We start from the raw sequence: 13,335 nt of genomic DNA, 5'->3' as shown, positions 1-13,335 counted from the left end.
TTAAGTAAAAAAGTAATTTATTAACAGGTAGCTTTCTGAATCCTTGGAGAGCAGTAGACCCTGGTGCAAAGCAGGCAGCCAGGAAAAGTGATGAAAAGATAGAGCATAGCTGGGCTGGTGAAAAAAACCTCTACGACTGCCACAAAATGCTAAATGTCATAGTTTCATGGCCACCACTGCAGCAGACTCTGTCAGTGCCCCATCAGAGTCCCTTGACACCCACAGCTCCTTCCATGATCATGGTTTCTGAAAGTACCTGTGATTCTCCAGGTGAGGGCTGCTTCTGGAAATGCTCCACTTACCCCAACTTGGGAAGGCTGGCTATCACGGAGTGTTAATGACTCAGGACAAATGAGAATTGAAAGAGGTCTGAGGCTGCTTGGGCAGCCATAACAAATTACCATAGAGTGAACGGTTTAACAGAAATTTTCTGTTCTGGAGGCTGGGATGTTCAGTATCAAAGTCTAACCCGATTCCGTTCCTGGTGAGGGCTCTCTTCTTGACTTGAAGATAGCTGCCTCCTTCCTGTGTCCTCATGGGGCCTTTTCTCTGAGTGTGTGTGAAAAGAGAGAGTGAGAGAGCGAGAGAGAGCGAGAGAGAGCGAGAGAGAGCGAGAGCGAGAGCGAGAGCGAGAGCGAGAGAGAGAGAGAGAGAGAGAGAGAGAGAGAGAGAGCCCGCACTCTGGTGTCTCTTCTTATACGTACACTAATCCTATTAGATCAGGACCTCACCCTCATGACATTATTTAACCTTAATTACTTCCTTACCTCAAATGCTGGGGGTTAGGGCTTCAACGTATGAATTTTGGCAGTAGGGACACACATTCAATCCATAAGAGAGGTTAAATGTTCCAGATTTCTCACTCTGAGGCTTGTTCTGCACTGTCTCCCACAGGTCCCAGTACTACCAAACCTCACTGGTCACAGGGTCACCGGTTTACAGAGGCACCCTGTTTAGCTTTCTTCTATTCTCCAACTTCCCAACCACTGTCTGTTGAGATCACAGCCCAGATAAACTACTTGCCTTCATAGCTTTATCTCAGGGTTCCCTTCTGGGGACATCCGACTTGGTAGATAATTTGGGTCAATGGATTTATTCCTGAAACAAAGCTGTCACTGACATTGGAGAAAGAGCATGCTGCATTATTCCTGCTTTTTGTGCTCAGCCTCTGGGATGGGGGGAAAAGTTACTTGCCAGCACTCTGGCTGCAAGGGAGCCTGGAAAAGCAAGTGTCTGGCTCAGTCATGGAGTTTTCAGGCTGTCAGACTCAGGAAAGAGGCTCAAACACTGGGCAGTCAAAAAGAACAACAAATGTTCTTTACAAGGGGTCATCTGTATTTTTGCTGGGTTACTCTATTTTCCCAATATGGAAACAGATTGCATTCAGATCTGCTGTGAAAGCCATCATTAGCATATAAAATACTGATGTTATTTTCTCCTTTTATTCTTTGTCATTCAGCCCCACTTTTCTGTTTCAATTACAGAGAGAGTAATAAGGCATTTGCTGCAGTTTCACAAAAATAGAAAATTATCTACTGACCACTCTTAGACTAAAAGAGAAATGAAGTGAGAAATTCTTCTACCCAGGTAAACACCCAGGGGGTTTCAGTCCACAAGTCGGAGAACTTTTTTATAAAAGCAATTTCTCAGTCCTTTTTACACTAACTTATATAGATGATTGTAGATCCTCTAGGGAAAATACTTAGCTCAGGATTTCTGAAGTTCTGATGTGGAGTTTTGGCCATCTGGGCCTGACTAATGGCTGCACTGAGACTGGGGAGAGAGAGAAGATATGTTGGTAATGAGGAAACACTACAGTGGATTCTCATTGAGAATCCTTGTTGCAAAATAATAAGAAGCATATTAATTGATGCAGTTTTTTTTTTAAGTACCTACAGTAATGAGTTGATTCAGGAATCTCCAAGAACATAGAAACTTTATTCCCAAGGACCTTGTTCCCTCCCAATCTTGCAGTGTGAATTTTTAAAGTAAATATGCAAATATGCTTCCAATAAATGCATTTCTAAACCTACTAACTCTAACATGCCATTCCTTGTCTGTAGGGGTTTTTTTGTGGACTGAGCAAAAATGCTTAGGAAGCTAAATTGCCCTGGGTATAAATTTGCTAATGATACCACTACTATTAAAGAAAACATTTTCGATATTTTAATATGTACTTTACAAACTAAAAAAAAAAAAAAAAAGATAAATCAACTCTATCCTGTACAAATTTATGCCAATTGTTTTGTCATATGTGTTTCCAGAATGTGGGTGGATTGAGAAGAGATCACAGATAACGCAACAAGAATTCCAAGAGTGCTTTTTTTACCTCATAAAAATAATAACAATGGTAAAAATAGCTTACATTTATATGATACTTTGATCAACATAATAAATTAGCTACCATTTATAAACTGCTATGCATATCTATTAACATTTAACCCTGTATTAAAAAAACAACTAAAACGACTTTTTGAGGTATATACGAGTACGCAAGTCTTTTTCTCTCTTTGTGACCTTCACAGACTTTCTCGTCAGCATTATTGGTTACTTACTTGGTGTCATGAAATAAAGATGCAGGGATAGACATTGAATCATGAGAGGAAACTAGAGTACAGAACAAGGTTCTAGAAGGCTCTAGGTAGAGGAAGGAGAAGTTTGAAATGCATGGAGGCACAAGCTCCTCTGTAGAATATTCTTTCAAATCTATATAAAAAAATCTGATGGGATTTATTTTCTTAACTTTGACAACAGCCCTAAAAACTTACATCACATTACTGATAACAATTTGTGAGGTTGAAAGAAACTTTTCTAAACTGTCAATAGTAAAACACAAATTTTGATCAACCATGCTAAAGGAAAGACTGAATTATCGTTGTATTCTCTCTGTGAAAATATTAAAAAATTGATGCTATTAAAGCATATGCAACCAAAAAATGTAGGGAAAAACGTCTCAGAGAGATGTGTCAGATAGTTAATTAAGAAGAATACTATTGTAAGTTGTAGATTTGTGGTGTTTGTGCTTTGTCACTTTCTTTTTTTGGTGTGTGTCTTTCCATATAAATTTCATTTATTTATTTGTTTGTTTGTTTATTTATTTAAATTAAAGTTTATTAGGGTGACAATTGTTAGTAAAGTTACATAGATTTCATGTATACAATTCTGTAATACATTATCTATACCTCACATTGTGTGTTCACCACCCAGAGTCAGTTCCCTTTCCATCACCATATATTAGACCCCGTTTATCCTCTACTAGAGGCCCCTCCCCATTTACCTTCTGATAACCCCTAATCTATTATCTATGTCTCTAAGTTTTTGTTGCTTCATTTGTCTGTCTTGTTCTTTTGTTGTTTTCAATTTTATATATCACATATCGGTGAAATCATATGGTTCTCTACTTTTTCTGTCTGACTTATTTCACTTAGCATTATAATCTCAAGACCCATCCATGTGGTCACAAATGGTACTATTTCATCTTTTCTTACTGCCGAATAGTATACCATTGTGTATATGTACCACAACTTCTTTATCCATTCATCTATCGAAGGACATTTTGGTTGTTTCCATGTCTTGGCCACCGTAAGTAAAGCTGCAGTGAATATTGGAACACACATGTCTTTATAGATAAATGTTTTCAGATTTTTTGGGTTGATACCCAGGAGAGGGATTGCTGGGTCATACGGTAATTCTGTTCGTAATTTTTTGAGGAACCTCCACACTGCCTTCCATAACGGCTGCACCAGTCTGTGTTCCCACCAACAGTGTATGAGGGTTCCTTTTTCTCCACAGCCTCTCCAACACTTGTTACTATTTGTCTTGTTGATGATAGCCGTTCTAACTGAGGTGAGGTGATATCTCATTGTATTTTTAATTTGCATTTCTCTGATGATTAGTGATGCTGAGTATTTTTTTCATATGTCTATTTGCCATTTGTATGTCCTCTTTGGAGAAATGTCTCTTCAGGTCCTCTGTCCATTTTTCAATTGGGTTGTTTGTTATTTTGTTGTTGAGTTGTCTGAGTTCCTTTTATATTTTGAATATTAGCCCCTTATCGGAGGTGCTGTTTGCAAAAATCTTCTCCCATTCAGTTGGTGGCCTCTTTATTTTGTCGATGGTTTCTTTTGCTGTGCAGAAGATTTTAAATTTGATACAGTACCATTCATTTATTTTAGCTTTTATTTCCCTTGCCTTTGGAGTCAAATTCATAAAATGCTCTTTGAACCCACGATCCATAAGTTTAGTACCTATGTTTTCTTCTATGCAGTTTATTGTTTCAGGTCTTATGCTTAGGTCTATCCATTTTGAATTAATTTTGGTACATGGTGACAGATAGCAGTCCAGTTTCATTCTTTTGCACGTGGCTTTCCAATTCTCCCAGCACCATTTATTGAAGAGGCTGTCTTTTCTCCATTGTAAGTTTTTTGCTTCTTTGTCAAAAATTATCTGTCCATGGAAGGAGAACTGACTCTGGATGGTGAACACACAATGGGATTTATGGATGATGTAATACAGAATTGTACACCTGAAATCTATGTAATTTTACTAATGATTGTCACCCCAATAAATTAAAAAAAATTTTTTTTTAAAAATTATCTGTCCATATTTATGTGGTTTTATTTCTGGGTTCTCAATTCTATTCCATTGGTCTATGTGTCTGTTTTTCTGCCAATACCATGCTGTTTTGATTATTGTAGCCCTGTAGTACAAGCTAGAGTCAGGGAGTGCGATACCTCTGGCATTGTTCTTTTTTCTTAGGATTGCTTTTAGGGGTCTTTCGTGGTTCCATACCAATCTGATGATTTTTTTGTTCTATTTCTTTAAAAAATGCCATTGGGATTTTGATGGGGATTGCATTAAATCTGTATATTGCTTTGGGTAATATGGCCATTTTAACTATGTTGATTCTTCCAATCCATGAGCACGGAATGTCTTTCCATTTCTTTGTGGCTTCTTCAATTTCTTTTAAAATGTCTTATAGTTTTCAGCATATAGGTCTTTCACATCCTTGGTTAAATTTATTCCTAGGTATTTTATTCTTTTTGCTGCAATTGGGAAAGGAATTGCAATTTTATTTCTTTTTCTGAGATTTCATTGTTAGTATATAGGAATGCAATGGACTTTTGTACGTTGATTTTGTAGCTGGCAACTTGACTGTATTCGTTTATTGTTTCTAATAGCTTTTTGGTAGAGTCTTTAGGGTTTTCTATATATAGCATCATGTCATCTGCAAAGAGTGACAATTTAACTTCTTCATTCCCGATTTGGATACCTTTTATTTCTTTCTCTTGCATGATTGCTCTGGCAAGGACTTCCAACACTATGTTGAAAAGCAGAGGTGATAGGGGGCAGCCTGTCATGTTCCTGAATGTAGAGCAAAGGGCTTTAGTTTTTCACCCTTATTTATGATATTAGCTGAGGGTTTGTCATATATGGCCTTCATTATGTTAAGGTATTTTCCTTCTATATGTATTTTATTAAGTATTTTAATCATAAATGGATGTTGTATCTTGTCAAACGCTTTTTCTGCATCAATTGATATAATCATATGATTTTTGTCCTTTATTTTGTTTGTGTGATGTATCACATTGATGGATTTGCATATGTTGAACAATCCTTGTGCCCCTGGGATGAACCCCACTTGGTTGTGATGGATAATCTTTTTAATGCATTGTTGTATTCCATTTGCTAGAATTTTGTTTAGGATTTTTGCATCTGTATTCATCAGAGATATTGGTCTGTAGTTTTCTTTTTTTGTGCTGTCCTTACCAGGCTTTGGTATCAGGGTAATGTTGGCCTCATAAAATGAGTTAGGGAATACTGTCTCTTCTTCAATTTTTTGGAAGAGTTTAAGTAGGATTGGTATTAGATCCCCTTTGAATGTTTGGTAGAATTCACTAGTGAAGCCATCTGGTTCAGAACTTTTGCTTTTGGGAAGGTTTTGGATGACTGATTCAATTTCGTTACTCATTTTTGGTCTGTTTAGATTTTCCAGTTCTTCATGATTCAGCTTAGGAAGGCTATATGTTTCTAAGAACTTGTCCATTTCTTCTAGGTTATTGAATTTGGTGGCATATAGTCCTTCATGGTATTCTTGGATGATCCTTTGTATTTCTGTGGCATCTGTAATAACTTTCCCTTTTTCATTTCTGATTTTGTTTATTAGTGTCTTTTCTCTTTTTACCTTAGTCAGTCTAGCCAAGGGTTTATCAATTTTGTTAATCTTTTCAAAGAACCAGCTCTTTGTCACATTAATTTTTTCTATTGTCTTTTTGTTCTGTATTTCATTTAGTTCTGCTCTGATTTTTATTATTTCCTTTCTTCTGCTGACCTTGGGTTTCATTTGTTCTTCTTTTTCTAGTTCTTTAAGGTGTAACGTGAGGTTATTTATCTGGGATTTTTCTTGTTTCTTGAGATAGGCCTGTAATGATATAAATTTCCCTCTTAAAACTGCTTTCGCTGCATCCCCAAAATTTTGGTAGGATGTATTGTCATTCTCATTTGTTTCTATGTGTCTTTTGATCTCTCCTCTTATTTCTTCTTTGACTCTGTCATTCTTTAAAAGTATGTTGTTTAATCTCCACATATTTGTGGTTTTTCCTGCTTTCTTTTTGCAATTGATGTCCAATTTCAAAGCCTTGTGATCAGAGAATATGCTTGGTATGATTTCAATCTTCTTAAATTTGCTGAGGCTAGTTTTATGTCCCAATATATGGTGTATCCTTGAGAATGTTCCATGTACACTAGAAAACAATGTATAGTCTGGTGTTATAGGATGAAGTGCTCTATAAATGTCAATTATGTCCATTTCATCTCATGTGTCATTTAGGGCTGCTATTTCTTTCTTTATTTTCTGTTTGGATGATCTATCTATAGCTGTCAATTAATTATTTAGGTCCCCTAGTATAACTGTGTTTTGGTCAATTTCTTCCTTTAATTCTGTTAGTAGTTGCTTGGTATATTTCGGTGCTCCCTGATCGGGGGCATAAATATTGATGACTGTTATGTCTTCTTGTTGTATAGTCCCCTTTTATCATTATGAAATGTCCATCTTTGTCTCTTGTTACCTTTTTTATCCTGAAGTCTGTTTCATCTGATATCAGTATGGCTACACATGATTTTTCTCTGGATACCATTTGCTTGGAGTGTCAATTTTCACCCTTTCACTTTGAGTCTATGTTTGTCCTTGTAGCTGAGAAGTGTCTCTTGGAAGCAGCATATGGTTGGGTTTAGTTTTGTGATCCTATCTGCTACTCTGTGCCTTTTTATTGGTGAGTTCAGTCCATTTACATTTAGGATGATTATTGCTATATAAGCATTTCCTATCATTCTATTTTTAGTGTTTTGGTCAGACTGTGTCTCCATTGTTTCTTTGCCTTTTTGTTGTCTATTATTTCTATGTGGTGGTATTCTATGATTTTTCCCTCTGTTTTTTCTTTTATTACGTTATATGTTTCAGTTCTGGATGTTTTTTTGAGTGGTTACCATTAAGTTTATGCAAAAGAAAGTTTGATATTTAGAGTATTCCATTTTCTTCAGCATGCTTACTTTCTCCATTCCTATATTCCGGTTCAGGACTTTATTCTCCCACCTTTTATGTTTTGGTTGTCACAAATTATCACTATCGATGCTGGTCTAATAGCCTCTTTCAGTATTTCTTGTAGTGCAGGTCGTGTATTAGAAAATTCCCTCAGCTTCTGTATGTCTGGAAAGGTCTTTATTCGTCCTTCATATATAAAGGATTTATTTGCTGGATATCTTATTCTTGGCTCATAATTTCTCTCTTTCAATAGTTTGGATATTTGGTTCCACTCCCTCCTAGCTTGTAGAGTTTCTGCTGAGAAATCTGATGATATTCTAATGGGCTTTGCGTTAGAGGTTACTGTCTTCTTTTCCCTGGCTGCCTTGAGGATTTTTTCTTTGTTGATTTTTGACAGCTTCACTACAATGTGCCTTGGAGAAGGCCTGTTGGGGTTGAGGTAATTAGGTGTTCTATTTGCTTCTTGGATTCAAGGATCCAGTTCTTTCCACACGTTTGGGAAGTTCTCATTTACTCTTGGCTTGAATATATTCTCTGTTCCCTTCTCTCTTTCTTCTCCTTCTGGTGTGCACATTATTCTTATATTGCTCTTTCTGATGGAGTCAGAAAGTTCTTGTAGAGTTCTTTCATTTCTTTAAGTCTCAAGTCTCTTTCTTCCATCTGTGTCATTTCCAGATTTCTATCTTCAATGTCACTGATTCTTTCCTCCATCTCTACTACCTCAGCTGGCTATTCCACACATTTCTTTTATTGAGTTCTTAATCTCCAGAAATTCTACTTGGTTCTTTTTTAAAATTTCAATCTCTTTGGTAAAATGTTCATTTTGTTCTTTGATTGTGTTTCTGAGTTCATTAAACTGCCTGTCTGTGTTTTCTTGTATCTCATTGAGTTTTTTAAGAACTGCTATCTTGATTTCTCTGTCATTTAACTCACATATTTCCATGTCTTAACTTAATTTTCTGGAGACTTTTCATTTTCTTTTTGAGCTGTCTTGTTGTCTTGGTTATTCATGGCAATTAATGATTTATTATTTCTCTTCCTAGACATCTGCAGGAGTGGGTTCTGCAACAGATTGGTAAAAAGAGGTCTTTCTTTTGTTTTCCAGTAGGTGTTGGTAGAATATTATATTTTTTCTCTGACTACAGCCATGTATTCTCTCTTACACTGCAGTGTTATATTTTCTCTGCACTATTCTTGCTTCTCACACAATGAGGGGATTCCCTGGAAGGCCCGCTTCTCCTCTGTTAACATTTCACCTGGGTCATAGGGTGTCGTCTCTGTGGGGGGATGTGGAGAGCTTCTGAAGTTCCAAAGCTCTTCCTGCACCAGATTCAGAGCCCATGTGTTTCAGCAGCTCTGTTTACTCCTGCAGGGATCCACCCAGATAGGTGGGGCCAGGGGTGGGGTGAGTTGTGAGAGGTGGCCCAGAGCAATGGCGGGGACCACCACCACAGCCGGTCCTGCTTCCACAGCTCCCTCCCCTTTGCCGGAACTAGTTGTGCTGCGAATCTGTGTCTGCAGTCCACAGTTCTCAGAACTGCAAATATTCTGTTCTTTTGATCTAACACTGCTACTGTTCCGCTTCTAGCACCTGGCAGGTGGGGGCGGGGCGAGCTCTGGGAGGGTAGGGAGCGGGCAGCTAGTCTCAGTGCCTAAGGCTTCCGTTCTCTTTGGCAGTCAAGGCTTAAACCACTGTTTTCAGCTTTCTTCCGTCAACCTTTGCTCTGAGGTCTCTGACATGAGGGTTCAGCCGAGTTATATGCTGTCCCCTCAGCCCTGTGGGCCATAAGTGGAGCCCTAGCAGTCCGAGTTCTTCCCTCTCCCACAGCTGTAGTAGTTCTGGAATGCAGCGAGCTCGGAGCACTGAGCTAGGTCTATTCCTGTGGCTGCGCATCCCAGTCACCACACTTCTCCCTTCCTTCTTCCTCTGCTCTCGCAATTTGCCCACCTTTAGGTGATTTCAGTAGTGTACCTCTTAGTCTTGGCTGTCTGCTGCTCAGAGAGTCCTTTGCAGAGTTATAGTTGTTCAATTTGTTGTAAATTGCAGGGGAGATTTCAAGAGGCTCACCTTATGCCGCCATTTTTATGATGTTATTGCCACTTTCTGAAATTTGTGACTTGTAATTTTTTTCTTGTTGAAAAAATACATATTTATGCTCTCATCTGCTTTTGTAGTTATAGTTTTGTATTCTTTCCCTTAAAGAAGTGCTCCAGAGTTGTATAAGCTTCAGGACCCACAAAACTTGGATCTTCTCCTGTTTCCTATCCATGAGTATATATCTGCTAGTTATGCCCCGCTGTAAATTCTGATATACCCCACCCCAGAGAGATTCTTTTTAGATTAGGTCTTTGGAATTCTGCCTCTAAAAGTACTCTATCAGACTCTATCTGGTCACTATGTCAAGAAATGACTTTTTTTCACAATACAGTTAATTATGCGACAGAGCCCAACACAGTCAAAGAGATTAGACCTGTTTCTGAGGACAAATCTGAATTATATTCTTTTATTGTGAATTAGGCATAGTTGAAGTAATAGCCACTTGTGTCTTGGCACTCTGGCCTTAGCATTTTCCCCTATTAATATGGAAAACAAAATTCTGCAGTAGGAGAGAATGGGCCAGCTGCTGAAAAATCTAGAATGCCTGCCTACATTGGTTCAGGTATGCTGGCTGACCACAGTGGGCCTCTGCTCTGGGCTGAAGGACTTAGGGACATCTGTGCAGCAGACAACTTGTCACACAGAAGAAGTTAGTGTTCAGAGGAGGTTGGTGCAGAGTGTGATGAATGGGATGTAGGACTCTACAGTGGGTGCCCAAGCCATGCCAGATTTTCACTATTTTGAACAGTATCATGCAAAAATGTCTGAAGGCCATTGTGAAACTATGCTTGGGATCTGTCACTTCACATGATCAAGTCTGGCTAATCCAGTCAATAAATGTAGCCAGTAGTATTCAATCAGGTTTCCTGGGAAACAGATGCTGAGATCCTGAGGCCCTGAGCAGACCGTTGCCTGGAAAGCAGTTCTAGGGGCAGCATCCTCACAACAGCGTGGGATACAAGCCTGGGTGGAGGCAGAACGGGGAATGCGGTGGAGTTGCATGTGCCACTGAAAGTTTTGGAGTGAGGAGGGCCCCTCAGAGAGTGTTCTGACTGAGGCAAAGGGCCTGGCTTTTTTCCCTTGCACTAACAGTCATTGACATGGGCTGGCCTAGGCGTGTGCTGGAGCCCCACCTTTGAGAGTCATTGGTTCCATTTCTTCCCACCTCGGTATTCAGCAACACAACATTGGAGCTTGAAATCCTCTTTGGTGGGAGTCTTGATACCTTGGAAAGCTACAAATCAGGCTTTCCTTACTCCCAGCCAGTTGTCAAAAATGTCCCAACACATCACTGTGGTGTAAGAGAATCAAAGATTCTATGCAATTAGCAAAGGCGTGGGGAGTTTTCAAGATGTTTCATAGAGCTTTTTCTTCTTTTTTCAATCGAATCTTTCAAGAGTTCAAAGAAGCTTGCAGGTTTTTAGAAATCTAATGATTAATTCAGTTCCATCTCTGTTAGGTGTTTGGGGACAGGCCTAATGGACAGAAAAAATTAGTTTAATAGTGAGTGGTAAAGTTCCTGAGAGAGAGGATGTTCATTCTGTGTCACGTCCAGCGCAACACGGGCAGTGAGGGTACGAGAAGGGGCAGCTTTGGGTTAAGTTTTTAAGAAAGAAACATGCAGAGACGTAATGCAGTTAAATCTCAGAAGGCCAGGGGTCTCACAGTTCTGAAACACTGGAGTCCAGAACAAAGCCAACTGGAGGTTTTTATTGATAAGTATACAAGGGAGTAGCAGTGTTTTTGGCACGGTCTGTGAGACTCACTTATCACGTTATAGAAACAACCCAAACCAATTATGTTGATCTTCAAATAGCCGAAGCAGAAAGTCCTTGAGGTGAGGTATGCAACTCTTTTAAGGGACATATATCACACGTTGAAATTGTTTCACAGAGCTGAGCAGAGAGAGCTTAATCTTACCACTCTCAAGACTTTTCTCTCAATTAAGTGAGAGGGGAAAGCCAGAGTCAGCAGCCGCTTTTCCCAGGCAGGGGGAAGTGGAGACAAGGCCCCTTCCCAAATTTTTCTAAGACAGCTCATTGGGGGGGTTTTCATGGGGTTCCGCCTGGCTTGAGTTGTCCCCCCCCCCCCCCCCCGTGGGGGAATCTTACTCATCATTGGCCGCAAACCCTCTTTTGGAGACTAAATAGAGGGAAATATACAGTCCCAGAGATGCACAGTCTCACAGACTCTTCTTTCCTTAAGGAAAGACATGGGGGGACAGTCTGCTAGGTTGCTGTGTGACAACAACTCTAGATTATCAAATAACTTGATAGCTTTTTAGGGAATGATAGGGGAAGGCCCAGCATGGATCAGACTCTGGATGACCTAAAGTCACATGAAAAGCAGCAGGCCCTGGGGGCTGGCGCTGGCAGCTGGCGGGGAGCAGATGGGAGAGGGGGCAAGAAACATAGCAGTGGGAAGGGCTCTACATGCAGGAATGGAGACAGGGGATCCTGGAGGAAGAATGGCCAAGGGACTTTTAGAACCAAGATTCCTAGTATTCACATGAGAATTTTAGCTCTGCTCTTCTCCTGGAACCTGCCACTTTTGCCCTAAACCTATATATCTCATCTGCTACCATCCCCCTTTGTGATGGTGGTGCTGTGGGGAAAGAGGGTGTCAAAACTGTATCCAGCTTTGGCACAGAAAAGGGGCAGCATGCACAGAGGAGATACCAGGAAAGCAGGGGATAGAAGCCAGAGGAAGCAGGGACTTGGAGACAGCTATGGACTGAATATTTGTGTCCCCTTAAATTCATCTGTTGAAGCCTAATCCCTGATGTGATGGTGTTTGGAGGTGGGGGCTTTGGGAGGTGTGGAGGCCGTCTATGAACCAGGAAGCGAGTTCTCACTAGTTGCGGAATCTACCAGCGCCTTGATCTTGGACTTCTCAGCCTCTAGAACTGTGAGAAATAAATGTTTATGCTTTAAACCTCCCAGTCTATGGTATTTTTGATATAACAGCCAGTATGGACTTAAAGACCAAAGAACAAAGTTCTACCATCCTGTTTACCATCCCAATAAATTCCAAAGACATGGGAAACGTCTCTGACTTTTCCTTGTTAAAGAATGGGATTTAAGTCAGTTTTATATGGATCTCAGAAAACAAGAGGATCCCAGATTTTCACTATTTTGAGCCCTATCATGCAAAAATGTCTGGAGTCATGGCCATTGTGAAATTGTGCTTGGGATCTGTCACTTCACATGATCAAGTCTGGCTCATCCAGTCAATAAATGTAGCCAGTTGTGTTCGATCAGGTTTCCTGGGAAACAGATGCTGAGATCCTGAGGCCCTGAACAGACCGTGGGCTGAAGGACTTGGGGACATCTGGGCAGCAGACCGCTGTGTTACAGGGAAGAAATTAGTGTTCAGAGGGCGTTGGCAAAAGGTGTGACGACTGGGGTGTAGGACTCTACAGTGGAACAAGGTTCTTCTCCTTGTTTTCCATATCTTATATAGCCTCTTTTCCCTTTGAGTTGTTCCATAATGATGCAGGTCAATATTGAATTGCTGCTTCCAAAGCTTAGGAATTCCTTCATCTCTATGCTCCATTCCCTAAGAAGAAAAGCCCTTAAACATATTGTAGAACAGCAGTTCTCAGTGCTGGCTGCCCATCAAAATTACCTGTGGAGATTTTAAATACACAAATGCTAGGTACAGAATCAGAATTTCTGGCAACAGGACCTTGGGCATC

This window comes from Rhinolophus sinicus, chromosome 1, assembly GCF_057876585.1.
Source record: "Rhinolophus sinicus isolate RSI-liver-muscle chromosome 1, RSI-T2T, whole genome shotgun sequence".
Classification (NCBI taxonomy): domain Eukaryota; kingdom Metazoa; phylum Chordata; class Mammalia; order Chiroptera; family Rhinolophidae; genus Rhinolophus; species Rhinolophus sinicus.
The sequence above is the reverse complement of the archived record's forward strand: the minus strand, read 5'-3'. Positions refer to the sequence as shown.